Genomic DNA, 11,233 nt, shown 5'->3' on the forward strand with positions numbered 1-11,233 from the left:
CACCATGCCAATAGATGCAAAATTACATTTCAATTCTTTTCTTTTTTTTAAAAGACTATAGTTGTGATATCCTCTTGGCCCATCTTTGAAAACTGCTCCACATCAGTGTTCAACAGGTAATGGCTTTTCTGTGCTCACCACACTCACTTTGCTTTAAACACTAATTTTATAATGTATATATATGAATAGACTTCTGCAAAGTTGAATGCTCTCTTTCCCAATCCATTCAATACAAACATAACCTCTAGTGAAAGTAACATTCAACTGCTTTTGTATGTGTAATCGATCCTGTCATGAGGAAGACCACTAAATAAATATGCAATAAAACAAGACTAACAATCTTGAAGGGTAGGTTATTTATGGTTATTTATAAGGAGGGAGCAGGGAGGGCTATCTGTGGGTCAAGTTTCAGGAACTCGTTGATCCATTGGTCTGAGCAAGAGGCCAATTCCATAAAGAGAAATGGAGAGTTTCGCTGAGCCATCACACAATGTCATTAAAACTCTAGTAGTGCCTCAGACGTCCGTGGAGTCTCGACTGAGTACCATTGCTTGCCGGCCTCTGTTAATGGCGGAGATCAATTCAGCCAATTCCACAACAACTCTGGAAATCAATGGGATTAAACTGTAGTGGATTTTTATTCTTCTCACTTTCTATTGGTGGATTCCTTTTCATTACCAGTACTCCATCTCTCTCAGGCCGGGAGAGAAGCTCCCATCCAAATGAACAACACCCATGTGGAAAATACATACTGTATAGACCCTTTCAACAAGGTAAACAAAAACAATGCTTGAACGTTCTATTTGGGCCCCAATCTACTTCCTCTGCATTGAGATAACATATGGAATGTTAAAACGGAAGCCTTGTGGGGCCAACTATGATGCTGATAATGGAACTCTCTTGAAAGGGTCCATATGTTATGTTTAACATGCCTTCATCATAAAGGATCATGCTGCATCATGCAGTACAGGAAGATTTGTGGCCTACATTACACCCAGATGATGTCTTTCAGTGATACTCATGAATGTTCACAACTGTTCTCAGATGCTTGGGGTTTGGTGTTCTGCCACAACGGGAAGCCTTAGCTCCAGTTCCAACTGATGATGCACTGTTTACCCAACAAGTATGTAAGCTTTGAATGTTAAAATGAATACATTATTGTTTTTAAAAATTAATACATCATTATTGTTTGTAAAGATGAATACATTATTATTGTTTGTAAAAATTAATACATTATTATTTTTTTGTATGCATTTCTGAACAAGTGCCGACATTAACTTATTACTGTGCCCTTTCACAAGAAATGCAAGTGTTCATCTTTAGCATTTGTGAGTTTAGTTAATACTAATAATCTCAGTAAAGTTAAAAACTAGAATGTTGACTTTAGTGTAGTGTGCAATTAAGAATTGAAGACATATTGTGTCATTTAAGTAATTGCAAGGGATTTTTATAAACTCCCAGATTTATGAAATAGGCACAAATAACACCTAGAATATGACACAAATCTTTGTCAGGTTAGGCGAAGATTGCTTTAGGATGAAGTCCAGCACTATAAGGGGTCCTTGGTAGAGTCTTAATATATGACCTGGTGATGTGTCTTTCCTGAAACCTAACCTGTCTTCAAGCCTTTCATTTGGAGCTGGGATCCTTCTTAATTTGACAGTGTGTCAGTGTACATGTATTTGTATTGATTTACGTTCACTGCTCCAATTACAAACATTTGTTTCCTAAATGTGACTTACATTGTCTATTGCTCATAAATACGGTTAAATCATTGAAGCACCATAGCAGCCTTCATGCCACCATTCTATACACCGGCTAATAAGGCAATAGGTGGGGTGGAAACTATTCATTAGACGATGAATAAGACAAACAGAGAGTTCCTCATTAGCACCTCATTGTTTAAAATTGGAATAAAAATCCAATCCAAGTCTGAAAATAATTATCTTTGATTTTATAACTTAATTAATTTTAGTCTGAATATGAACACATGGGTAATAATATACATTCAGAGTTTACGTTCCATTCATCATTGATTTGTTTTTATTTATAACTCGCTCCGTTTGAGAACCATGTCTATGATATCTCAAATGGCATGTTTGGTAGTACATGCTGAAGTGTTAGGTTATAAATGACCTACTGAAAACAAGCGTATCATAAGAGGCATCCTTAAATAGCAACTGCTGAGGTATCCGCCATAGTTAGGGTCGATTTTTACTTTTGAAAATTATTTTATTTGGAATGTGGTCAGGATCGCTGTCTGCTCCTGAAAGAATCGAATTGTTCAGTCCATTTTGCAGTAAAATTCAAAGGGTAGTTTCAGATGGATTCTATACAGTTAGTTACTTCACCTTTGTAAAGACATTCTAGTTATGATTACTGACAGTTTCCTTTATTTTCATAGGGTCTACGATAATCAACAGGTCAGGATGGACGAGTAAGTGCTATTTGCTGTGACTTGTTCTACCATGTCAGTCAGGTCTTGATAACATTTTTTACATCGAAGCAAATGTATCAGTCAGTTGCTTGATTCATTTGAAATTATTTTGATGTGAAGAGGAATGTGGAATCTTGTCAATGATTAAGCTGTAAGACTTCAGTGAATTATTCAGATAATCTGTATACACAATATATTGTGAAATTAATAGTCGACAATAAGTAACTTAATGCAAACATTTTGATTTACTGGTATTTCCTGCTTAAAACTGTCTGCTCAACCGTTTGGTAGAGCACACTTTAAGACACCATACCAAAAAATCCAAATGTTTTGAGTTTAAACATATGGAGCCATATCTACCATTTGTGTACTACATGTTAAGCACAAAATATTAGCTCAGTACCTCTGTAATGTCGAAGGCCACACCTTCTCATCATTTTGGTCTATACCATGAAGGGGAAACTGATTCAACTATATAAATCACATATTTTCTGAAAGCTTAGACCCTCAGGATGCAATCAAACATGACATGAGACATGTCCCACCCTCCTCATTAGTATGCTGCCCATGCATTAAAGATTGGGTATTGGTAAATAGTGTATATGGCTAATACGGTTTTGGGCTATCATGTTATGAGGAGGGTGACAAATATCAAAACCCATGTCAGTTCACATCTTGAGGGTATATGCTTTCAGACAATGTATGGTTTAGGTGGTTTAATTAGTTTGTCCTCCATGATACAGCCCAAAATGTATCAGCCATACGCTTAATTTACAAATACCCAATGTGTTATGCATGGGCTGCATACTAATGAGGAGGGTGGGACATGTCTCATGTAGTGTTAGATCACATCCTGAGGGTCTAAGCTTTCAGAAAATATATGGTTTATATAGTTGAATCAGTTTTCTCTTCATGGTACAGACCAAAATGTATTATGTGTACACTTTCTTCACCTAAATTCATAAAATCCCATTTATTTCAATGGAAAATTTATTTTACTACTAAAGTGGACTGCAGGTACAGTGGGAATGAGTTAATTTCTTTTTGACATGATTTTTCTTAAACTCTGGGACCAGGGCTACAAGATAATGCCACTTTTTCTGGGAATTTGTTTTTTTTCTTTCAGTAAAACACAATAATCTCATGCCAAAGTAAGATAACTGACTTTTACCATAAACTGGCACCTCAACCGTTTGGTAGAGGTTCATATAAAAAAATCATCACTTTTATCATGGTGTGCCAGTTAAAGGGTTATGCAAATTTAATCAAGAAGTATTTGTTGTTTTTGACAAAATTGTTCATAACTAAGCGTGCATACATTGCCATATTTTTTTCTCAGGTGGTTTTGATTTTCCTTTTACATTATACATCACGTTGGTAGTGCCTTATTTCCTCATGATAAAACAATTCCGCCTTGTTGATGTGATACAACATTTGATAATGCTGTTAATTGTGGTACAGAAGAACTCTGGGTGTCGGATCGGACTTTGATCTGTGCAATCATTGAAATAGGTTAGCTGATGCATGTTTGATTTGTTTTTATTAATTGGCCTTTAAATCGTGAAGGTGAGCAAGATCACACTCTTTTGTTATTGAGATTGTTGTTATTACTTAGTACTGAATGACCCACATTCTAAAAGAAAAAATACACCAAGCAATTTTGAAGAAAAAATCTATGGCTGAAACACATGCTAGAATGTGTCCACTAGTTCTGTTATTTTTGTATAACCTAGAGCTGGCCATTCAAGGCCTGCATAACTATGTGCTATATCTGTTAATGCTTTTTGTACTGTATAGAGGGGAAAATTCACATGGAGGGAAGCGGTGCTACCCTGGGCTGGATAACTGCAGGTGAATTCTAGTTCACATATCAATCATTTTGCTTTACTGTTTTGCCTAGCTAGTAAACCATTATCACTAGTCTAGTGAGCCTTAATAAACGTTGGGCCCTATTTTGACGATCTAAAACGCAGTAGCGAAAAACTTAAATACATTTAGGGGTGTGTCCAGTCCACATTCGGGGTGGTTTTGTTATCAAACGTCGGCCGCTTGGTGCAAACAGGTTGTTCTTATGTTTCTTACAGTTTTTTCTGAATGCTTAAACACATTTTTTGTAACTATGGCTTTTTTTGCAAAACTCTACACAAATGGCAAAACCACTCACTGAGTTCGCAAAACTAAAAGCACAAATACTGCTTTGCACTCAGTTTGCAATTTTGTAACACACACTTTGCACAACTGTAGGCACAATGGCTATTATTTACACTATTTTGCCAACTCTCTGGCACACTTTCTCATGTGAAAACTGTTTTAGATAATTAGTTCTATGTTCTAGTTCTAAGCACTATAAATAAGCCACAGGTAATGTACAATGGGTACGATGGAGTGAGCAGGAAGAGTGAGAAGAGAAAAAAACAGACAAAAAAACAGTCTACATGTGGGGATATTGTCATGTCAGGCCTGGATACGTCATTCCAGAATATATTTTTCCCGGTGCCTTGGACTAGGACATTGCATGTGATGTAGACAGAATTTTGAGAGAGACAACCCGATGTAGACTGATTTGTTTTGTCTCAGTGAAATGCTATTTTGTGTTTTGACTTGGAAAAACACACTTGTGTTTGTTTTGATGTGTGTAAATAAACACTAGTACTTGAAGTTGGGATCCCTGTATGTTTACAGAACTATGACAAAAGTATGACCTCAAACTGACATAGTCTACCTTGTGCACAGAGAAAGCAAAAGCCAGATGTGTTTTTTTATTCATACCATCAGTGTGTTGTTGGCACATTGTGTGCTTACTATTGTGATGGCTTGTGTTTACTGTTAGATACGAAAACACCATTTTTACGAAGGTGTGAAGAGTTAAGCAAGGTGTGTTAGCTTTTGCAAGAGAACTACAATGTTTTGCTGATTGGGTGAGAGGTTTTGCCATTTGTGTGTAGAGTTTTGCAAAAAAAGCCATAGTTACAAAAAATGTGCTTAAGTCATGGGTGTAACATCCCTTTAACAGCAAGCAGCGCAACTTGCATCGGTATTAGCAGAGAATGTCTAATAAGGGGAGAACTGCCACTCTCGGAAAACTTCCAGTTTCTGAACTGGTTGCAGTTCCTTCTGTGGTTCCACATGAGGGCGCTCGTCCACGAGTGCAGAATGCATGGAGGTCTATGGAGCTGTACCCCTCAAAATCCACTTTTCTTGGGATATCATTTTTTTCCAAGTAATTTGAGTATTGCAATCGAAAGGGGAGGCAAAGAAAATACACTTGGTGGAGTATTATATTTTTTAAAGTCACTTAATTGTTCTAAAAAGCCTTTCAAATTTGTCAATGACGTCATTCATTAGCACAATGCTAGCGTGTTATGTGCAACAACGACCCAACCTGTAAGAAATCAAAAGGACATAAGTACTCGTTCATTCAACTTTTGACCTATAACCCATGTTGAAGTTATACAAAGTACAATCAAATCTGAGATTTGTCAACGACAATCAGGTGAAAGAGACCAATTTAGCTGTCTAGCACCATTGACTCCCATTCATTCTGCACTCATGGCGATCGCCCCCAGTGGAACTCTGGTGGAACTGCAACCAAAATTCGGTACAATGGGACTTAATACGGAGTGGCCAGACTCTCCGTAGACGGGCTCTGGACATATTAGACATTCTCTGCTGGCATACTAAGGGGAGAACCGCCACTCTCGGGAAACTTCCGGTTTCTGAACTGGTTGCAGTTCCTTTTCTGGTTCCACATGATGGAGGTCTATGGAGCTGTACCCCTCAAATACACTTTTCTCGGGATATAATTTTTTGCCCAGAAATTTGAATGTTGCATGCAAAAGAGGGGACAGAGAAAATACACACCGCTGAGTATTATATTTTTTGAGTCACTTATTTGTTCTAAAAAGCCTTTCAAATGCGTCAATGACGTCATTCATTAGCAGAAAGCTAGTGTGTTGTGGGCAACAACGACCCAACCTGTAAGAAATCGAAAGGACCTAAGTACTCGTTCATTCGACTTTTGACCTATAATCCATAGGGAGCTTGCAGAAACCACAATCAAATCTTCGATTTTTCAACGACAACCAGGTGAACGAGACAAATTTAGCCGTCTAGCTCCATATACCCCCATTGTTTTTGCACTTATTCGTGATCCCCCTAGTGGAACTGCAACAGATTGCAGGTACAATGGAGTTAATCGGGAGTGATCCGGCTCTCCGTAAATGGGCTCTAATGCCAGTGAACCCTTCCCCTTTTTCGGTGAGCTTTTTCTTTTTGGCAGTTTGCAAATGGAGTGCATTACCACCACCATCTGCTGGACTGAGGTGTAATGGCAAGTGTACCCATTAGCCTCGTTCTGGCTGCTGGGCGAATAAGGCGAATTTTGTCAGCGGCACATTTGCACGAATCTGCTTGCACGTGAGAGAACAGGTATTCCACTAAACCATGCTTTACTAAAACCTGTTTGGGACTAGCAGCCTACACGCATCTGCACTTGTCTATTATTTGAACGCATAGCCAAAGTGAAACTAACTTCACTGTGGTCTCATAGTCAACAACAAACAAGTTCTACACAGTTAAGTACTTTCATTATTGACTGACAAGGGGTTACCATCGAAAACATAGCCTGAAAAAAGCAACACTTACCCCAATAATGTTAGAATATCTTATAGCCTACCCTCTAAAAATCATTACGCCACTGACTGAGAGCAGCAACTTCTGTAGGATAAATATCTTTAGGATTTTTATTCAGTCATTCGAACATTAAAAACATTCTAAAATGATAATAAACATTCTAAAAACATAGCCTGAAAAAGGCAACACTGGAGTCAGTGTTGCCTTTTTCAGGCTATGTTTTAGATGCTAACCCCTTGTCAGTCAGTGCAAGTATAGAACTGTTTTGTCGTTGACTAATGGGCCAGGGTGAAGTTGGTCTCACTTTGTCTGTGCGTCAGTCAAGTTAGTTTCACTTTGCCTATGAGTTCAAATAATAGGCGAGTGCAGATGCATGAAGGCTATACTTTGCTAATCACAAACAGGTTTTAGCAAAGCAAGGTTGTATTCCATACATGATTTCTTCAAATGCAGTGCTGACTTTCTAAACACAGATGTGCTGTTTGAAGTTGCCCGCTTGCTGTTAAAGGGAATAAGAGATGTCATTCTCATTGGTTTAAAGGATTTTATGCCCAAAACACACCCATGACTGATTAAGAAACATATGAACAACTCCTTTGCCCGCAGCATTTGATCACAAAATAACGCCATTAAATTTGTGAATCTGGACTGGCCGCCTTTAATGTTTTTAAACTTTGTGCCTTTGACCAGACGTTTCAGATCACCAAGATAGGGCCCTCAGAGTACCCCAATTTAACCTGCCTTTTTACTTTTAACCGTTAACATACTTTTACTTTTAACTGTAAGATGCTTAATGCAAAAACTAAAATAATGGGGAGAGATATGCCATTGCAAGCTATGTTGGAAAATGTTCAACAGATATTTAGTTGATACTTCATTAGTTTATACTTGCTTTTAAAAGTGCACACCAATGGCTCTGTCTTTCCACCCTGGATTGGAGTGTATGTTTTCTGTGTCTGTTTCCCAGTTTCAGATAGAGGACCTGATGATGTAATTACACAACCGAAGAGCTGGAAGCTGGATCTAACGCTTTAGGTAATTCTGGGCTCCAATCACAAGGTCACCTTGGATAGGCCTATGAGAGCCAAGCTGAAGCAGATGACGAGGAAGCTCAAAGAAGAGGTGAGCAGAGATTTCCAACTGACGAGTTAACCTTCATACAAAAAGTACTGTTGAATACTAGAACCATAGGAGAGTTGAACATATTTAATTGAAGCATGATATAACATGTTCCAGCACAAGGGACATATTTCATATCTTTTCCATTAACCAAACACTCCTCTGTGGTCATAAGCACTTTCCTTTTATCTTTTGAAGGACAAGGAGACGATTGGTTACTGGCATAAAAAAGACAAGGAGGACAAGGCTGGCATGGATTACAGGAAGAAGATGGTCGAGAGAGACCAGGCATAAACCTAGTCAGCCTGCTTTGGTGCTTGTTATGGTGGCTTAAAGACAGTCGGGAATGTAGCATAACTCTGCAGTACATAAGGCAGTGGTCCCCAAACTACTGCCCGCCACCTCATTTTGGGTGGCCCCCCAAAACATGTCCGTGGTTATATAGCAACCGGCCCGCACGGGAGTACGACATCGTCAAACTATAACCTCCGCAATTTCCCCCATTCATTCTCTATGGCGAGTCTTAACAGTACACATGTAATACTCTTTTTGTCCACTTGTGGTTATTTTGGCGCTGTTTCGCGTTTGCCATCAAAAACGGAATGAAATGTAGGCCTACCTGCAAACATTGTAAGAGGCCTATGCTGACTGCATCAGTGCTCAAAGTATTGTAAAAGTTTATCAATTAATTGTTAATAACTAACTAACTTCTATTCAAGTCATATTTCTGGGACTTTCTGGGATAATTATTTCTATTTTGTATTCACTCGTTCAAATGTTCATAGGCCTACAAAGAGGTCACAAGTTCAGGTGAGTGAAAGTTAGAATGGTGGTCATTTCAGACCACTTCAGCGCTTCATAAAATTCTCATAGTTTGAGAACTTTACATTTTCAGAGTTCAGAGTTCACCCATTTTTAATAAAATATACTTTTGGGAATGCAAAAGTCTTTTTATTAGTATTATTTAATTTGAGTTACGTTTTACACTGATATGGCATGATGGCAATATAAACACAGCTAACAATGGTATTAAATTGCAATAGCCTATAGATTAAATGTAATGGAATATTCGACTAAGGTAGACTGCTGTTGTTCACAGCACTAAGCTATTTATGGTTACTGTCTCTGGCCCTCTCTTAGAGCCAGGCATAGTAAGCTGGCCCTCAGAAGAAAAAGTTTGGGGACCACTGACATAAGGCATACAGCTTCATGTCCATGTCTGCAAGACTGCTTACTGTGTCACTGCACTGTTTGCGCTGTGTGGTTTAATAAACATCCTGAAGGTTTCCACTCTTTCCTTGTCACTTGGCTTTTTTGTGTCATGAAGTGGGTATGCCATTTTGCAGAGTTAGAGATAAAATGCAAAGGAAAAAAAATGTATTGCTCACACACATAAGCTTAAGGTTGAGAGAATGGTGTGACTGTGCAAGCATTTCTTAAAAAACATTAGAGTGTTAATAATAATTAACTGCTTTATGATTGATATTGAATGCAACACTAAATGGACTCTCAGTTAGATCAAATCTATCAATGACATCAGGTCAGACAGAGGATATGCATATTATGCATCTTTCGTCTTTTTTAGATTACTTTTTCCCCCCTACCTTACCCTATGACTTTGGTGACAATGGTGATTCGGGTGTAACTTTTGCAGAAATTCACTAGTTTCTGTTACTTTTGGTGAGTAATGTCGGTGTCAATTCTCTGGTAACGTTACTTCTTTTTCAGTCAATGTTTTGAAAAATGTTCACAAGTCGGTGCTAAAGCTTTGTTTTTACAGGCTCAGAGAGGATGGCACAGGGCAGAAGGCCATGGAGGGTGGGCCAGGAGAGGAGCTAGGGATAGGACAGAAGGAAGGAGAGGAAGAAAGTAAGTCAGGAACATGGGAAAGCACTCCTCCCTCTGGTCACAGTGGGTATTGCAGGTAAACGTCCAAAACCACAAAAGACTTCACCCACAGCCTGTTGCTGATGGCACCTGGTCCTGTGCTGTTAGTTGTTTAGTTGTTTGTTAGGTGTGTTCTGTGTCTTGTCTTTCTGCCTTTTGACAAGCTGCAAATCAATCACACACACACAAACACACACACACACACACACACACACACACACACATGTAGACACACATACATGTACAGTACACAAACACACACACACACGTGCACACACACACACACACACACACACACACACACACACACACACACACACACACACACACCCACACACTTTGCTTCTGCTGCACTTTGGTAGTGGTGACTGGTTAAATTGGGGTCAAGGTAGATAGTCTGTCCCATTTTCATGGGACATGGAGTCTGATTACAGTTGAATACGAACATGTTGGAATATAAATAGAAACAGAAAATACTAAATCATAAGTATTATATGACTAATTTTGGCAACTAATTGATTATTCGATTAATTGTTGCAGCCCTATTGCAGTGTAATAAGCTTTTCTCAGTTTGCATGAGTTAATTACGTTAATTAAGTGGTTACTGATTTGCTCTGTCAGGACCCTGCCTGGAATGATCAGAAGATCTGGCCTGGACTGTCTTTGTGCCACCCCGGTGGCCATTCTGTATATCGTCCTGTGTTTGTTGTGTGCTGTTCCCCAGGTGCTCTGTGTTTACCTGTCTGCTGTCAGGTGACTGTGTCCAGCCCTTTCCTTCTTTGGTCTGCACTTGCGTTAGTTTTTCTTCCATTTTCTGCTCCTGTTCCCTATATTGTTTTGTTGGTCTTGTCCAGTTATCTGTCAATCTGTTCCTTGGCCTGTGTATTTATAACCCCCTCTGTTTCGCTGTCCTGTTTGTTGGTTCATCTCTCTGGCTGTGTAAGTTGAAAGTGAAGTCTGTAAGTGTTAGTTTTTGTGTTCTGTTTTTGAATTTGGCCCATTGTTTGGATTGGGCCTTCTCTTGTCCATCTTCTTGGATTCATCAGCCTGTCTTCAGCGTTTACTTTTTGCTTCTTGTGTGGATCTACAAACAAATGAATAGTTTGACTGTACACCTGCCTTTGTCGAGTCTTGCACTTGGGTCCTCCTGCGAAATCC

The 11,233-nt window shown here is 38.9% G+C and overlaps 1 long non-coding RNA gene across 1 annotated transcript; it reads left to right on the forward strand.

The window, feature by feature from the left end:
- The first annotated feature begins 674 nt into the window (after positions 1-674).
- Positions 675-8,679, forward strand: LOC125302989. The gene is made up of 6 exons (XR_007194997.1): positions 675-773; positions 1,045-1,123; positions 2,405-2,437; positions 4,235-4,288; positions 8,037-8,191; positions 8,387-8,679. It is a non-coding gene; the product is annotated as an uncharacterized LOC125302989 (long non-coding RNA).
- The last annotated feature ends 2,554 nt before the right edge of the window (positions 8,680-11,233 follow it).

Source organism: Alosa alosa, chromosome 11, assembly GCF_017589495.1.
Source record: "Alosa alosa isolate M-15738 ecotype Scorff River chromosome 11, AALO_Geno_1.1, whole genome shotgun sequence".
Lineage (NCBI taxonomy): Eukaryota > Metazoa > Chordata > Actinopteri > Clupeiformes > Clupeidae > Alosa > Alosa alosa.